Genomic DNA, 16,552 nt, shown 5'->3' with positions numbered 1-16,552 from the left:
AGGATATGGAGGCGTTGGAGAGGGTGCAGGGGAGGTTTACCAGGATGTTGCCTGGTCTGGAGGTTATTAGCTATGAGGAGAGGTTGGAGAAACTTGAATTGTTCTCACTAGAGCGACGGAGATTGAGGGGCGACTTGATAGAAGTTTACAAAATTATGAGCGGCATGGACAGAGTCGATAGTCAGAAGCTTTTTCCCAGGGTGGAAGAGTCAATTACTAGGGAACATAGATTTAAGGTGAGAGGAGAAAACTATAGAGGAGATGTGCGGGGCAAGTTTTTTACGCAGAGGGTAGTGAGTGTCTGGAATTCACTGCCAGAGGAGGTGATGGAAGCAGGTACGATAGTGGTGTTTAAGAGGCAGCTTGACAAATATATGAATAGGATGGGAATAGAGGGATACGGACCCCATAAGTGCAAAATGTTTTAGTTGACGGGCAATATGATCGGCACAGGCTTGGAGGGCCGAAGGGCCTGTTCCTGTGCTGTACTTTTCTTTGTTCTTTGTTCTTTTTCACACAGCAAGTGGTTAGGGTTTGGAAATACCTGCCTGAGAGTGTGGTGGAGGCAAGTTCAATTGAAGCATTCCAAAGGGAATTAGACTATGATCTGAAAAGGAAGAATGCGTAGGGTAACAGGGAGAAGTCAGGGGAATGGGACAAGGTGAGTGGCTCACTCAGAGATCTACTGCAGAAGGAGGTCATTTGGCCCATAGAGTTTGCACTGGTTCTCTGAAAGAACATTCCACCTAGTCCCACTCCCCTGCCTTATCCCCCCGTAACCTTGCACATTCTCTCTTTTCATGTAGCAATCCAATTCCCTTTTGAATACCTCAATCAAACCTGCTTCCACTGCCCTTTCAAGAAGTTCGTTCCAGACCCCAACCACCCTCTGGTTGAAAAATGTTTTCCTCACATTTACTCCTTTTGACAATTATTTTGAATCTGTGCCCTCTAGTACTTGATGTACTCTTGAGTGGGAACAATTTCTCACTATTTACCCTGTCCATACCGCCCAGGATCTTGAATACTTCTATCAAGTCTCCTCTCAGCCTTCTTTTCTCCAAGGAAAACAGTCCCAGCCTCCCCAATCTATCCTCATAGCTACAGCTGTTTATCCCAGGAATCATTCTTGTGAAGCTCTGCTGTACTCTCTCCAATGCCTTTGCGTCCTTCCTGAAGTTTGGCACCCAGAACTGGACGCAGTACTCCAGATGAGGCTTAACTAGTATCTTATACAAGTTCAACATGACCTCCTTACTCTTGTATTCAATGCTCCTATTAATAAAGCCTAAGATACTGTATGCTTTATTAACTGCTCTCTCAACATGCCCTGCCATCTTCAATGACCTATGTACGTATACACTGAGATCCCTTTGTTCCTGCAGCTTCTTTAGAGGCTCTTCCTTTATTTTATACTGTCTCATCATATCTTTCCTGCCAAAACAAATCAGCTCACACTTCTGGAGTGAATTGAATTGGCTGAAGACTGGCATCTGTGATGCAGGAGGCACAGGAGGAGGCCAAAGTGAATCATCCACTCAGTACTTCTGGCTGAAGATGGTTTCAAATGTCTTAGCCTTGTCTTTTGCACTGATGTGCTAGGTTCCCTCATTATTGAGGATGGGGATATTTGTGGAGCTTCCTCCTCCGGTTGGTTGTTTAATTGTCTACCACCATTCACATTGTGTGGAAGGACTGCAGAGCTTTGATCTTTTCCATTGGCTGTGGGGTCACTTAGCTCTATCAGATACTGCTTCTGCTGTTTGGCATGCAAGTAGTCCTGTGTTGTAGCTTCACCAGGTTGACACCTCATTTTTAGGTATGCCTGGTGCTGCACCTGGCATGCCCTCCTGCACTCTTCATTGAAACAGGGTTGACCCCCATGTCTGAGGTAATGGTAGAGTGGGGGATATGCCAGGCCATGAAGTTACAGATTGTGGTTGTACACAATTCTGCTGCTGCTGATGGCGCCTCATGGATGCCCAGTTTAGCACGGTGGTAGTGCCACACAACATGATGGAGGGTATCCTCAATGTGAAGACGGGACTTTGTCTCCACAAGGACGGTGCAGTGGTCACTCCTACAAATGGTGTCATGGACAGGTGAATCTACGAGAGATAGATTGGTGAGGAAAAGACAAAGTAGGTTTTTCCCTCTTTTTGGTTCCGTCATGACCTGCCAAAGGCCCAGTCTAGCAGCTATGTCCTTTAGGACTTGGCCAACTCAGTCAGTAGTGGTGCTACCAAGCAACTCTTGCTGATTGACATTGAAGTCCCCCACCCTAAGCACATTCTGTGCCCTTGTCACCCTCAGTGCTTCCTCTAAGTTGTGTTCAACATGGAGGAGCACTGATTCATCAGCTGAGGGGGACAGTTGGTGGTAACTAATAGGTGATTTCCTTGCCCATGTTTGACCTGATGCCATGAGACTTCATGGGGTCCAGAGTCGATGTTGAAGTCTCCCAGGGCAACACCCTCCCAACTGTGTGCCACCTCTAGTGGGTCTGTCCTGTCGGTGGGAAAGGGATACCCATAGCTGGTGATGGTGGTGTCTGGAACAGTGTGTAAGGTATGATTCCATGAGTTTGACTATGTCAGGCTGTTGGTTGACTAGTCTGTGGGACAGCTCTCCCAGGTTTAGCACAAGTTCCCAGATGTTGGTAAGGAGGACTTTGCAAGGTTGACAGGGCTAGGTGTGCCATTGTCGTTTCCAGCACCTAGGTTGATGCTGGGTGATCCATGCGGTTTCATTCCTTTTAGATTTCATAGCAGTTTGATACAACTGAGTGGCTAGCTAGGCCACTTCAGAAGGCATTTAAAAGTCAGCTACATTGCTGTGGGTCTGGAGTCACATGTAGGCCAGAACTGGGTATGAACAGCTGATTTCCTTCTCTAAAAGACATTAGTGAACCAGATGGGTTTTTACAACAATTGACAACAGTTTCATGGTCACCATTAGGCTAGCTTTTAATTCCAAATTTATTACTCGAATTTAAATTCCACCAGCTGCCACAGTGATACTTGAGCCAGTGTTGGCAAAGCATTAGCCTGCATTACTAGTCCAGTGACATTACCACTACGTTGCCACCTTTCCAATGTTGGAACTCACTACTAAGAGTTTTATTTTTATTCCCGCAGACCTGCTCCTTCCTCTTTAATTCAAAGCTAAAAACATCACCTAGACCTGGTGTGCTAGGGAGGTAGACAAATTGTGTTTTTTTTAGATAAGAGCATAATATGAATGAGAGCTTTCATTTAGCTCCTATGAAATTGCAATATCCAGACAAGTTATTTGATATGAGAAACAAGTAGAAAATAATTATTGAATTCAACCAGGGATTTTTAGTTCTTGTTAGAGAGATATCTACACCATGAGCACTTCTGATTCCTATCTGCAGTTCTGGAACTGCAAGGCCTTAAAGTGCTCAATGACAATCAGGCAGAGAATTTACAAAAATAGTCAAGTACAGGCAGAGAGAGAAAAAGAATAAAAAATGCTGGGTCAGACGGTGCAGTTGCAGTTAGTCAGCAAACCCAAGACCATGGTGAATAGTCATCTGCTCAAGGTGCCGAATATTAAGAGTTAATAATGGATTCATTTCTTCTGATTTCATTTCATGCCAAACACAAAGGCAGCTTTCAGCAATACCTACAAATCTACCTGGTGAACTAAGGAAGGAGCATCTTTTATAATCACGTAAATAACATGAGAAATAAAAAGGAGAGGTTTTGAGGAGAAAAGAGCTGGGAAGTACTTGCAGCTTTAGCAAAAATTACAAAACTACCATTGGAGTTAAGGCAATAAATTGTGCAATGTACATAATTGAGAAAAAGAGGTTTTAGAGAGGGAAGAACAAAGCTGTCATAAGCATCATAAGCAAATTGTCAAAAGTGGCAGGTAAATAATATTCACATTTTTCAGCATCAATAAGGTTTTATTTGTGCTAGTCATGCAATATATTGCTTTAGTTAACTTGCTGTATTAAAGCCAAGATAGTGTCACGGCTAAGACTAAGGCCAGTATTCGAAACAGGTTCCAGGTTACCATAGGAACAACACAATGGGAGAAAATATAATATTGAGCTTATACTAATATTTAACTCTCGAGTTCATAGATTCATGTCTTACTAAAATACATGACACAAGGCCTTTACAGGGCAGCCTACCACACCCAGGCAGACAGGGAGGGCCTCTAGACCTACCCAAAGTGTGGGCCTCACTAGTCTGACACTGGCTCCTGCCACCTGTGGGAACCTGGAGGCCAACTGGAAAATCTCAGTTGACCTCTTTTAATTGGCCTTAAGTGGCCCTTAGCAAGTCGTGTTGGGGGCAGGATAAAGACGGGGAACTGGCATGCCAGCTGTCGAGGCTATTTTTGGCTCCTGCTCACCTCCAATCCCAGCCCTGGCAGCCTAATAAAATCAAGACCACAGTGTCTAAGCCAGGAAGTATAAATCAGAATATTTAGTTTGATGTAAAATCATGAATAGAAAGTGAAATAAAAAGGTGGGATTAAGTGAGAGGCTGATAAAAAAAAAGACTAAAAAATGTAAAATTCTCTGTGTAGCAAAAGCTTGCAGAAGAGCAGGCAAATCAGACAGCAACTTCTAGGTTTCTGCCTTTAACTGCATTTGTGCAGACACTGGATGTTGCTGTCCAATTTATTCCATAATAATGGTGAGTGCTAATAGGTCTCACTCCTCCTCACTCATTACTCCTATCACAAAATCTTAGCCAGTAACTCCTGGGGCTCGGTTCCATCAGCTCTGATTGCCCTAGCCAGTAAGACAAAGAAACACACAGGCTCCTTAGACAGCACCTTCCAAACCCATGACCACTACCATCTAAAAGGAGAAGGGCAACAGACACATGAGAACATCAGCACCTGGAAGTTCCTCTCCAAGCCACATGCCATCCTTACTTGGAAACATATTCACTGTCGCTGGGTCAAAATCCTGGAACTCCCTCCCTAACAGCACCGTGGGTGTGTTTACACCACCACCTTCTCAAGGGCAATTAGGGAAGGGCAATAAATGCTGGCCTAGCCAGTGATGCCCACATCCCATGAATGAAAAAAACTAAATGATCATTTTCCATCCATGAATCGATACCATGATTGTTGATAGGCTATTCAACCATAGAATGATCTCAGCAAGCCTGATCCTGCCCTTAGTCAGCACCCACAAAACAAAGGAGCTTTTTCAGCTGGGCCTGCTCATTAGCAATCAGGAATGGGAAATAAGGCTTCTTTTCCCTCTTCCTAGATGAGGTGGGTGTACTGAGGCCAGTTATAGAACTCCTACTGATGGCTGGACTGAGATCAGTTTACTCAGTACAGAACCTGGGGCTTCCCTGGTCTGTATGTTTTAGCCAGATAAGCCATCAGTAAGCCTTGGAAACTGAGCTTAACTAACCAAAAGGACATAAGAGTCACATGCATGCACAGTATTCTCCATCTTTTTCATCTGAATAGTTAAGTTGGTGTATAACATAACCCAGAATGTTCCTTGGAATTATTCAGTGGAAGATCTTTGACTCATACTTGTTGACAGTGCGCCTGAAAACAGGTTTATTTGCAACTGATTCTAACTTGAAATACTTTTGAAATAAACTCTGTGTTATGCACATCATATTAAAGTTTTGGCGTTATGAAATCAATACACTGAGCTCAGCACCATAAATTACAAAAAAATCTGTCAAGCATGTAGGGCACAAAGTACAGATCCTAAACAGGTGGTCACGGGTTAAGAGTTCCAGAGCTGCCGGTCACTGACCAATGTCACTTCACTGAGAGCAAATTTTATCACTTTGCGGTTAGACCACAAGAGGGGGTAAGTTAATAAAATAGCTCAGGAATAAATTAATTTTCGAGGCTCTGCTGACAGTTTACTGGGTGAAGATACTGCACAATGTGGGTAAAACAAACTGAGCTATTCGTACCAATGTATTCCAGATTTGATTTCTGATCACTATTAGGCTGGCTGATCGCAACCTGGCAAAGTTTTAGGCACCATTATTCACCTCAGCTGCCCAAGGTAGAGAAGGAAACAAAATCAGGAGTTAAATGGTAAATAATCTACAGACATTGCACTTTTAATGAGCAACCAGCGTAGTGAATTTGCTGACTTTGTGCTTTGATCGCAAATCAACCCTTACCCTGCTGGATCTTGGCCATAAACTGTTAAATAAAATTGCAAGTGCATTGGCATCTCATCATTAAGTTGGCTTCAGATCATTGCGATATGAAACTTATTAACATGAAATTATGCGAAGAAACAGGCTGGCGATTGTTTTATCTACGTATTTGCATGAGAGAGTTCTGCTGTTCGCCAAGACTCGTTATTCATTTGACTGAACAACATACAGTTACAAATGATCATCTTCCAACATCTATGCACAGAAAGATTACTGTTCACTTGAAAATAGTTTGTAACATCTGCAACGATTCCTATTATTTAATTTAATGTTACTTGTTGCAGCTTTCCAACTGGTTCACCACACTTAGTGAGCAGTTGCACTGTACAAACCAAAATCCCAGGTGCAAATGCCTGGTCTGTCGTAAATGAGATAATCTTAGGGTAAGGCACAAGAAGAAGCCCCAAAATAGATCTCAAGGGCTTTGAGTTAAGAAAGGGGAAAGTCATCCAGGATTTCCACTTCTAATCACTATTCACCAACCTTTGCTGGAGGTATGCAAGTGTAGACATCAGGTGAAGACACAATCCACCCTGACTGTGGCACTCCCAGAGGTTGAAAAGTCTCCTGATGTTGACTTTCAAGGCTTACAAGTTAATAATGTCCTGTGGGTGAGATTCTGGAGACGACAGATGACTATAGTATCATATCCTAGCAAGCAGTCAGCACTCCAATCAGAAGAGGGAAGACAGGAGACAATAGAGAGAAAGTAGCTTTTGTCACTCCTCTGACATGTCCTCCTTCTTCCTTAACCGAGGTTTTCCACCCACGGTCGTTGACAGGGCCCTCAACCGTGTCCGGCCCATATCCCGTGCATCCTCCCTCACGCCTTCTCCTCCTTCCCAGAAACATGATAGGGTCCCCCTTGTCCTCACTTATCACCCCACCAGCCTCCGCATTCAAAGGATCATCCTCCGCCATTTCCGCCAACTCCAGCATGATGCCACCACCAAACACATCTTCCCTTCACCCTCCCTGACGGCATTCCGTAGGGATCGTTCCCTCCGGGACACCCTGGTCCACTCCTCCATCACCCCCTACTCTTCAACCCCCACCTATGGCACCTCCCCATGCCCACGCAGAAGATGCAACACCTGCCCCTTCACTTCCTCTCTCCTCACCGTCCAAGGGCCCAAACACTCCTTTCAAGTGAAGCAGCATTTCACTTGCATTTCCCCTAACTTAGTCTACTGCATTCGTTGCTCCCAATGCGGTCTCCTCTACATTGGAGAGACCAAACGCAAACTGGGCGACCGCTTTGCAGAACACCTGCGGTCTGTCCGCAAGAAAGACCCAAACCTCCCTGTCGCTTGCCATTTTAACACTCCACCCTGTTCTCTTGCCCACATGTCTGTCCTTGGCTTGCTGCATTGTTCCAGTGAAGCCCAACGCAAACTGGAGGAACAGCACCTCATCTTCCGACTAGGCACTTTATAGCCTTCCGGGCTGAATATTGAATTCAACAACTTTAGATCTTAAACTCCCCCTCCCCCCATCCCCACCCCGTTTCTCCCCCCTCCCTTTTTTTCAATAATTTATATAGATTCTTCTTTTCCCACCTATTTCCATTATTTTTAAATCTAAAACTAAAACTTTGTTAGTCTTTCCACCCCACCCCCACTAGAGCTGTACCTTGAGTATCCTGTCTTCCACTCTTAATTAGCACTTTTCTTAGACAATATCACCACCTTCAACACCTCTTTGATCCTTTTGTCTGTGACATCTTTTGATTATCTGCTCCTATCACTGCTTGCTTATCTCCACAATCACCACACCCTCAACTTCTCTCTCCCCCCGCCCCCCCACCTTAGACCAGCTTATGTTTCACCTTTCTCCTAACTATACTCAGTTCTGCCGAAGTGTCATGAAGACTCGAAACGTTAACTGATTTCTTCTCCACCGATGCTGCCAGACCTGCTGAGTTTTTCCAGGTAATTCTGTTTTTGTATTAGTTTAGCTTATTCAAAATGAAACAACATTGTTATCACTAATTTTTTCAGAAACTGTTTGAAATTACTATTTTTCTGTTACTTACTTTTTAATCCCTTTATATCTTTCATGTTTCCTGACATTTATTTTTACAGCCTGTTGGCCCAACTTCTTTACTGCATTTGTCAGGTTATTTTATTCCCTATTCACTTTATTCACTGTCTCCTCCCTCTTTCCTGGACAATTCCCTGAGCTGAACCCAACCATGGAGACATTTACAGGCCCTTAACAGTGGTTATAGTTTAGGACAAATGTTCACATTTTGACTGATGCTTCACACCAGCATTACAAGTTATATAAGAACAGGAGTAGACCATTTGTTCCTTGAGCCTCTTCCACCATTCACTGAGATCAGAGTTGATCGGTAATCTAACTCCATATATTCACCTTTGCCCCATATCCCTTAATACCTTGGGTTAACAAAAATCAATCTCAGTTTTAAAGTTAACAATTGATCAGTTACCATTCGCGAAGAAATGTCCAAACTTCTACCACCCTTTGCATGAAGAAGTGTTTCTCAATTTCAATTCTGAAAGGTCCAGCTTTAAATTTTAGATTATACCCATTATCCTAGACATCCCAACTTGCTGCAATAGTTTCTTCCTATCTAATGTCTTGAAAAGTTCAATCAAATTGCAAGGCAAGACAAGGCATGAAGCATCTGCAACAAATTAGATGAATTAACAGCAAAAATAGAAATGAACAGATTTGATCTAATAGCCATAATAGATATATGATTGCAAAGTGACCCAGGTTAGAACTTAAATATTCTAGCATACTTAACTTTTAGATGAGACAGGCAAAACGGAGGAGAGGTAGCCCTGACAATAAAGGAAGGGATAATGACAGAAAGAAAGGGTCAAGGCTGAGAAAATCAAAAAGTAGAATCAGTTTTGATGGGGCTAAGAAACAGCAAAGATCAGAAAACATTGCTGGGAATTATTTTTAGGCGCCTTAACAGTAATTATAGTCTAGAGTATAGTATAAATCAGGAAATTGGAAATGCATGAAATAAGTGTGATACAGTCAGTAACCATCTGAATATAGATTGGGCAAATCAAATTTGCAATAATAGTGTGAAGTACAAGTTCATGGAATGTACACAAGGTAGTTTTCAAGATCAGTACTGTATGTCAAGCAACCAACTTGAGAACAGGGTATTTTGCAGCAAAGGTTAATTAATAATCTTGTAGTAAAGGGGCCTATCAGGAAGAGTGGCCATAATATGATGGAATTTTATAATCAATTTGAAAGTGATATAATTACCTCTAAAACTAGGGAGTTAAATCTAAACAAAGCAAACTACATAGGTACATGGGGCGAATTGCCTAAGGTAGATAGGGAAATTACATTAAAAGATATAATGATGTGGGAAATGGGTAAAGTATTAAACATAATTTACAACAAACATGCATTCCTTTAAGGCACAAAAACCCAACAAAGTGGTCCAATGAGTGGCTAACAAGAGGAGTTAAAGGTCATTTTAGATAAAAGGAAGAGGCTTATAATGATTACAAAATGAGTAGGAAGCCTAAAGATTAGGATGATTTTAGAATTCAGCAAAGGAAGACGAAGAAACTGATAAGGATAGAGAAAAGAGTACAGTAGACCAGCAGGAGGCATAAAACATATTGTAAATATTTCTGTAGGAATGTACCTTCGCTGTGAGCGAGGGCTCGAGAGATGAGTAGTGAGAGATAGGAAGCACTCTTATGAATTGAGAGCAGCTTGATCTTGCAGGGTCGCAGACGTATGCTGCAAGCTGAAGAGGCGGAGAGTGGGAGAATCACGAGCAGAAGGGTCAGCAGCCAGCAGGAGGATCATTGAACGGAAGGATCAGCTAGCGAGAGAGTAAGCAAGCAGAAGAGGTTGCTCCAAAACGGTGCTGATTGGGTCATACGGCCCTTTGTCACATACCGGTGCAAAATAATATTAATGTGAATCCATAACGCTAAACATAAATACTGGCCCGCATTAAAAATATGACTGAATCAAAATTACTTACAATGGGGCAACTTAAAGCAGGGACTTACTGTATATCCTTCCTAAGGTATGGTGCCCAGAACTGCTCTTAGTACTCCAGGTATGGTTTAACCAGGGCTTGGTATAGCTGAAGTATAATTTCCACTCCTTGTATTCCTCTAGATATAAAGATAAAATTTCATTTACCTTTTTGACTATTTTCTTTCTTAGTTCATGACATTTTACTGATCTATATCGCAGAACCCCAAGACTCTTTGGACCTCCAATATTTCTAGCTTTTCACCATTTGGAAAGTACCATGTTGTATCCTTTTTTGGTCCAAATGGACGACCTCAGATTTGCTTAGATTGAAATTCATTTGCCACACTTTTGCTCATTTACTTAATCTATTAGTATCTCTTGTAATTTTACACTTCTATCTATACTGTTTGCTATACCATATTTCTTTGCATCATCAGCAAATTTGGATATGCAGCATTCAATTTTTTCAGCTATTCCACTATTTAAGTCTTTAATGAATACAGTGAATTGCTGAGGCCCCACAACACAAGCTTCAGCTTTCTTCTCGACCTACAAAGCATTTTTTTAAGAAGTGTTCCTATAAACCAAGGATTTCTGATAGGAAAATGCAGATCCTTGTAAGACACCACTTGTCACATCCTGTCAATTAGTGTACCTGCCCATTATCCCTGCTCTCCATCTCCTTCTGCTCAGCCAATTTCCCAGACAGGTCAATATGTTCATTTTGCCAATCAGTACAAATGAAATTTAAAGAAGGGAAGACCAGATCTACTCAAGAATATTTTTTTTAAATGTCAAATTGTCTTTAATTCCGTGTGGGCCCACCATGTACTCTACATACCCAGTTGGCATTATATCTTTGACTATCTGGCAGTTCACAAAAATACATGTGTACCTCCAAATCCAACAACCATAGCTTCAGTCTGTTCTTATATAACTCTTTCGAGTTATCAACAGATCGCATGTAACTCTTTCGAGTACATTCACAGTTCTTGGTTTCCGGGAGTGGGACATGAACCCACAACCTTCTGATTCAAAGGCGAGGGTGCTATGAACTGAGAGCAACACAAGTGAATCCCCAGTTAATGGCCTCCACCTGAACACAATTAAACTATTAATTAATATTAACAATGGAAACATGTCAGCATCAGGATGTCTGAAATCACAGTCCCACCTCTACAATCTACATATAGAGTTTTTCCCCAACATTGACATCATTAGAATGGTCTAAAGGCAAGGACACTAAACATGACGAGTTTCCACTGAGCTGAAAAAATTGATTTTTTAAACTCATATTTTTGTTTGGAGAGGCAATGTGGAAGAACTTTGAACAAAAGAAGGGTCTAGTTCTCATGGTCTATGTGGATATCAATGACAAAAGTAGGTCAAATAAAGAGATTCTGCTAAGGGAGTATGAGCAGCTAGGAGGTAAATTAAAAAATAGAACCACAAAGTAATAATCTCGGGATTACTACCCGAGCCACAAGTGAATTAGCTTGGGGAAAAAAGATCAGAGTGTTAAATGCATGGCTCAAAGATTGTTGCGGGAGAAAAAGATTTGATTCATGAAGCACTGGCATCAGTACTGGGGCAAGAGGGAGCTGTATCGTTGAGACACTCTTCACCTGAACTGTGCTGGGACCAGTGTCTTGGCAAATCATATAACTGCGGCTGTAGAACAGGGTTTAAACTAAATAGTGGGGAAAAAAATCTGTCAAACAATATTTTCCCTTGGGTGCAGCCATTTCAACAGACTAATGGATGTCTGGGCTTTTTCTCTTAGATCTATTTCTCAATTGCTCAATGTTTATTTACACAACATGAAGAGGTGTCGAGTGCTTGCGATTTCTGCTATTCATACTTTAAAGGTGTGGTTGATTGACACTTCCAAAGGGCTGTAGTGAAAGAAGTTTTTTAAAGAAAGTTATGAATGAATGACTTTTTAAAAACCTTTTCACACATAACATTGTTACGATAGGGTAAGAGTGTATACTCAGTAAATAGGTTGGCATGGACAGTCTGAGGCCATGGCAGTGTGGGTGGAATGGCATAGGTTGGCATGGCGTATGAGGAGCCATGGTGGGTGGATGGAGGGGCATAGATTGGCTTGAGGATATGAAGGCCATACAGGTGAGTAGAGAGGCATAACTTGGCATGGAGGGTATGAGGTTCTGTGGAGGGACACACCTATGTCTCCCATGCAATACTATGACCTTTTGATCTTACCTTTCAAAAGGTTCTCTCATGCAGACTATGGTTTACGATACCACTAGGCGCCGAGAACTACTACTCTTTGAAAAGCTGGTCTGACTCCACAAAAATTGCTTGAGGCTAGGAGATGCTTATCCCCTGCAGCAGGCCAAGCCGGGAGTGTAGGGTGCAGGTACTGCAATCCGCAACAGCCCTTGTCCTGCCTTGATGAAAATTGGGAGAGCTGAGAATTTTTTTTTTTATTCATTCATGGGATGTGAGCATTGTTGCTAGGCCAGCATTTATTGCCCATCCCTAATTGTCCTTGAGAAGATGGTGGTGAGCTGCAATATTGAACCACTGAAGTTCATGGGGTTTAGGTGCTGCTAGGAGGGAGTTCCAGGATTTTGACCCAGCGACAGTGAAGGAACAGTGATATATTTCCAAGACAGTATGGGATGCGGCTTGGAGGGGAACTTCCAGGTGGTGATGCTCCCATGGGTCTGCTGCCCTTGTCCTTCTAGATGATAGCAGTCGTGGGTTTGAGAGGAGCCTTGGTGAGTTTCTGCAGTGTACCTTGTAGATGGTACACACTGCTCCCACTGTACGTCAGTGGTGGAGGGAGTGAATGTTTATGGATGGGGTGCTTATCAAGCTGGCTGTTTTGTCTTGGATAGTGTCAAGCTTCCTGAGTGTTGTTGGGGCTCTACTCATCCAGACAAGTGGAAAGTATTCCATCACAGTCCTGACTTGTACCTGCACACAGTGGAAAGGCTTTGGGGAGTCAGGAAATGAGTTACTCGCTGCAGGATTCCTAGCCTCTGACCTGCTCTTATAGCCACCGTATTTATATGGCTAGTCCAGTTCAGCTTCTTGTCAATGGTAACTCCCAGGATATTGATAGTGGGGGATTCAGTGTTGGTAATGCCACTGAATGTCAAGGGGTGATGTTAGATTCTCTCTTGTTGGAGATGGTCATTGCCTGGCACTTGTGTGGCGCAAATGTTACTTGCCACTTGTCAGCCCAAGCCTGGATATTAACCAGGTCTTGCTTCATTTGGACATAGACTGCTTCAGTATCTGAGGTGGCGCAAATGCTGCTGAACATTGTGCAATCAGCAGCGAACATTCCCACTTCTGACCTATGATCAAAGGAAGGTCATTGATGAAGCATCTTAAGATGGTTGGGCCTAGAACAATACCCTGACAAACTCTTGCAATAATGTCCTAGAACTGAGGTGACTGACCTCCAACAACCACAACCATCTTCCTTTGTGCCAAGTATGACTCCAACCAGTGGAGAGTTTCCCCCCGGCCACACTCGGTCAGAAGCTGCCTTGATAACAAGGGCTGTCACTCTCAGCTCACCTCTGGAGCTCCGCTCTTTTGTCCATGTTTGAATCAATGCTGTAATGAGGTCAGGAGCTGAGTGACTCTGGCGGAACCCAAACTGAGCATCAGTGAACAGGTTATTGCTAAGCCTGTGCCGCTTGATAGTACTGTTGATGACCCTTCTATCATTTTACCGGTGATCAAGATTAGGCTAATTGGGCAGTAATTGGTCAGGTTATGTTTGTCCTACTTTTTGTGTACAGGGCATGCCTGAGCAATTATCCACATTGCCGGGTAGATGCCAGTGTTGTAGCTGTACTGGGACAGCTTGGCTAGGGGCGCAGCAAGTTCTGGAGCACAAGCATTTAGAATATTGCCAGAATATGTCAGGATCCATAGCCTTAGCAGTATCCAGTACCTTCAGCCGTTTCTTGATATCATGTGGAGTGAATCGAATTGGCTGAAGACTGGCATCTGTGACGCTGGGGACCTCTGGAGGAGGCAGAAATGGATCATCCACTCGGCACTGCTGGTTAAAGATTGTTGCAAATGCTTCAGCCTTATCTTTTGCACTGATGTGCTAGGCTCTCCCATCATTGAGAATGGGGATATTTGTAGCCATCTCCTTGATGTGAGTTGTTTAATTGTCCACAACCATTCATGACTGGATATGGCAGGACTGTATTAGATCTAGGCCGTTGGTTATGAAATCACTTAGCTCTGTCTATCACATGCTGTTTCCGCTGTTTGGCATGCAAATAGCCCTCTGTTTCACCAGGTTGACACCTCATTTTTAGGCATGCCTGATGCCACTCCTCGCATGCCTTCCTGCACTCTTCATTGAACCAGGGTTGATGCCCTGGCTTGGTGGTTAATGGTAGAGTGAGGGATATGCCAGGCCATGAGGTTACAGATTGTGGTTGAGTACAATCCAGAGATTATAACCTTTGGGGTTCTGCTTCTTAATTTGGTACCTAGCTTCTCATACTGACTATGCAGAACCTTCTTCCTTGTCCTGCCTATGTCGTTGATACCGACATGGACCATGACGACAGGATCCTCCCCCTCCCACTGCAAGTTCCTCCCCTGTCCTGAGCAGATGTCCTGAACCCTGACACTAGGCAGGCAACATAGCCTTCTGGACTCACAGAATCACGCTCTTTGTTGCAGAAGATCCCCCTCACTATATTTCCCCCTACTATAACTACATTCCTGTTTGCTCCCACTGCTTGAACGGCTTCCTGTACCATGGTGCCATGGCCAGCCTGCTCATCCACCTTGCAGACCTCACTTTCATTCACACAGGTTGTGAGCACCTCAAACCTGTTTGACATTGCAAAGTCTGAGGCTCCTCAACTACTGCCTGTTTGGTCCCATTACTTGCGTCACTGGCGGTCACATCTTCCTGTCCCTCACTGCTGACCAAAACAGACAACCCTATTTTAAGAGGTGTGACTGTCTTCTGGAACAAAGAGTCCAGGTGCTTCCTTCCCCTCCCTTATGTTGTGCAGTGTCTGCAGTTCGGCTTCCAGATCAATAATCCTGATCCGGAATTCCTCCAGCTGCTTACACTTTCTGCAGAAATGTTTGTCATGGGTTGCCTTGGCATCTAAAAGCATCCACCTTCCACAGCTGCAACATAACACCTGTCCTTCCATTGTTACTTAGGTTAGTTAGTTAATTAATTTAATTACTCATTTAATTAAATTAGAATAATTCCTATGTATTCCAAACCTCTTTCCCCCGTGCCCCGAATTCCCATGTGAACCTAATTCACTACTCACTGAGTCTCCATTTCACTCCAGCGTAGTCGCCTGTCTCCTCGCACCCCTTCCAAGTTGGGTCTGCAAAGTTGCTGTCTGACTTGTGAAAATTTCCAAAATGTTCTACTTTTATTCAACTTCCTTGGTTGATTGCAACTCTGCATTGGATGAATGTGTTGACTATTGCACCGCTTGCTTGTGCTCCCCTCTTCCTTCACCCCACCATTGATAACTGTACTTTCAGCAATTTGGGCTCCACATTCTGGAATTCCCTCCCAAAACCTCTCAGCCTCTTTACTGCCCTCTCTTTCTTTAAGACCCACCTTTTCGATGAAGTTCTCCCTATTATCTTCTTCTTTGGTACACCATCCATTTTTTATCTATTAGTCTCTGTGAAGTGTCTTGGAACACTTTCTGCGTTAAAGGAGATATATAAATGCAAGTTGCTTTGAGTTTACTAAGACTTCTAAAAGTCAACTTCATCCACAGCAATTATATCACTATTCTTGAAGTATGTTTGCTGCCACTTTTTCCTTCTTTAGTACATTACTTTACACTTGTCTGCATTTAATTTCATTTGCCACAGTTCATTCCAGTCACATATTTACTTAAAGAAAGGAAGACGTCCATTTATATAGGACTTTCACAACTTCAGGATATACCAAAGAGCTTGATGACCAAAGATGAATTGTACTTTTTAAGTCACCATTATAATGTAGAAAATATGGCAGCCGACTTGCGTACAGCAAACTCCCACAAGCAGTAATGTGATAATGACCAGATAATTTTTTTTCACGATGCTGATTGAAGGATAAAAATTGGCCATGACAAAGGGGATAATTGCCCTGCTCTTCTCTGAAATAGTGCCATGCAATCTTTTATGTCCACTTCAGAGAGCAAACAGGCGCTCAGTTTAACACATCTGAAAGATGGCATCTCTGGCCGTGTAGCATTCCCTTCATTCTCCACTAGACTGTCAGCCAAGAATTTTGTGCTCAAATTCATTCAGCAGTTTGAGCTGCTGTCTTCAATTCCCTACTTTGGCATCATCTGTAAATTTAACCAATTTGTACTGAGTTT

At 43.0% G+C, this 16,552-nt stretch overlaps 1 protein-coding gene across 6 annotated transcripts in view; it reads right to left on the bottom strand.

Annotated features, from left to right (window-relative positions):
• The window catches only part of shld2 (shieldin complex subunit 2), a 124,410-nt gene that overhangs the window by 82,795 nt on the left and 25,063 nt on the right, over positions 1-16,552 (bottom strand). For 4 of the 6 annotated variants that reach the window (XM_078530656.1, XM_078530655.1, XM_078530651.1 and 1 more), the window contains exon 2: positions 10,189-10,324. The gene's annotated coding sequence lies outside the window, so the exon portion shown is untranslated. The remainder of the gene's footprint in view (positions 1-10,188; positions 10,325-16,552) is intronic. The other 2 variants (XM_078530654.1, XM_078530653.1) reach the window with 1 other exon arrangement.

The sequence above is a fragment of the Cetorhinus maximus genome, chromosome 27 (assembly GCF_964194155.1).
Source record: "Cetorhinus maximus chromosome 27, sCetMax3.hap1.1, whole genome shotgun sequence".
In the NCBI taxonomy this organism is placed as follows: Eukaryota; Metazoa; Chordata; class Chondrichthyes; order Lamniformes; family Cetorhinidae; genus Cetorhinus; species Cetorhinus maximus.
This window is presented reverse-complemented; position numbering and strand designations above follow the sequence as displayed.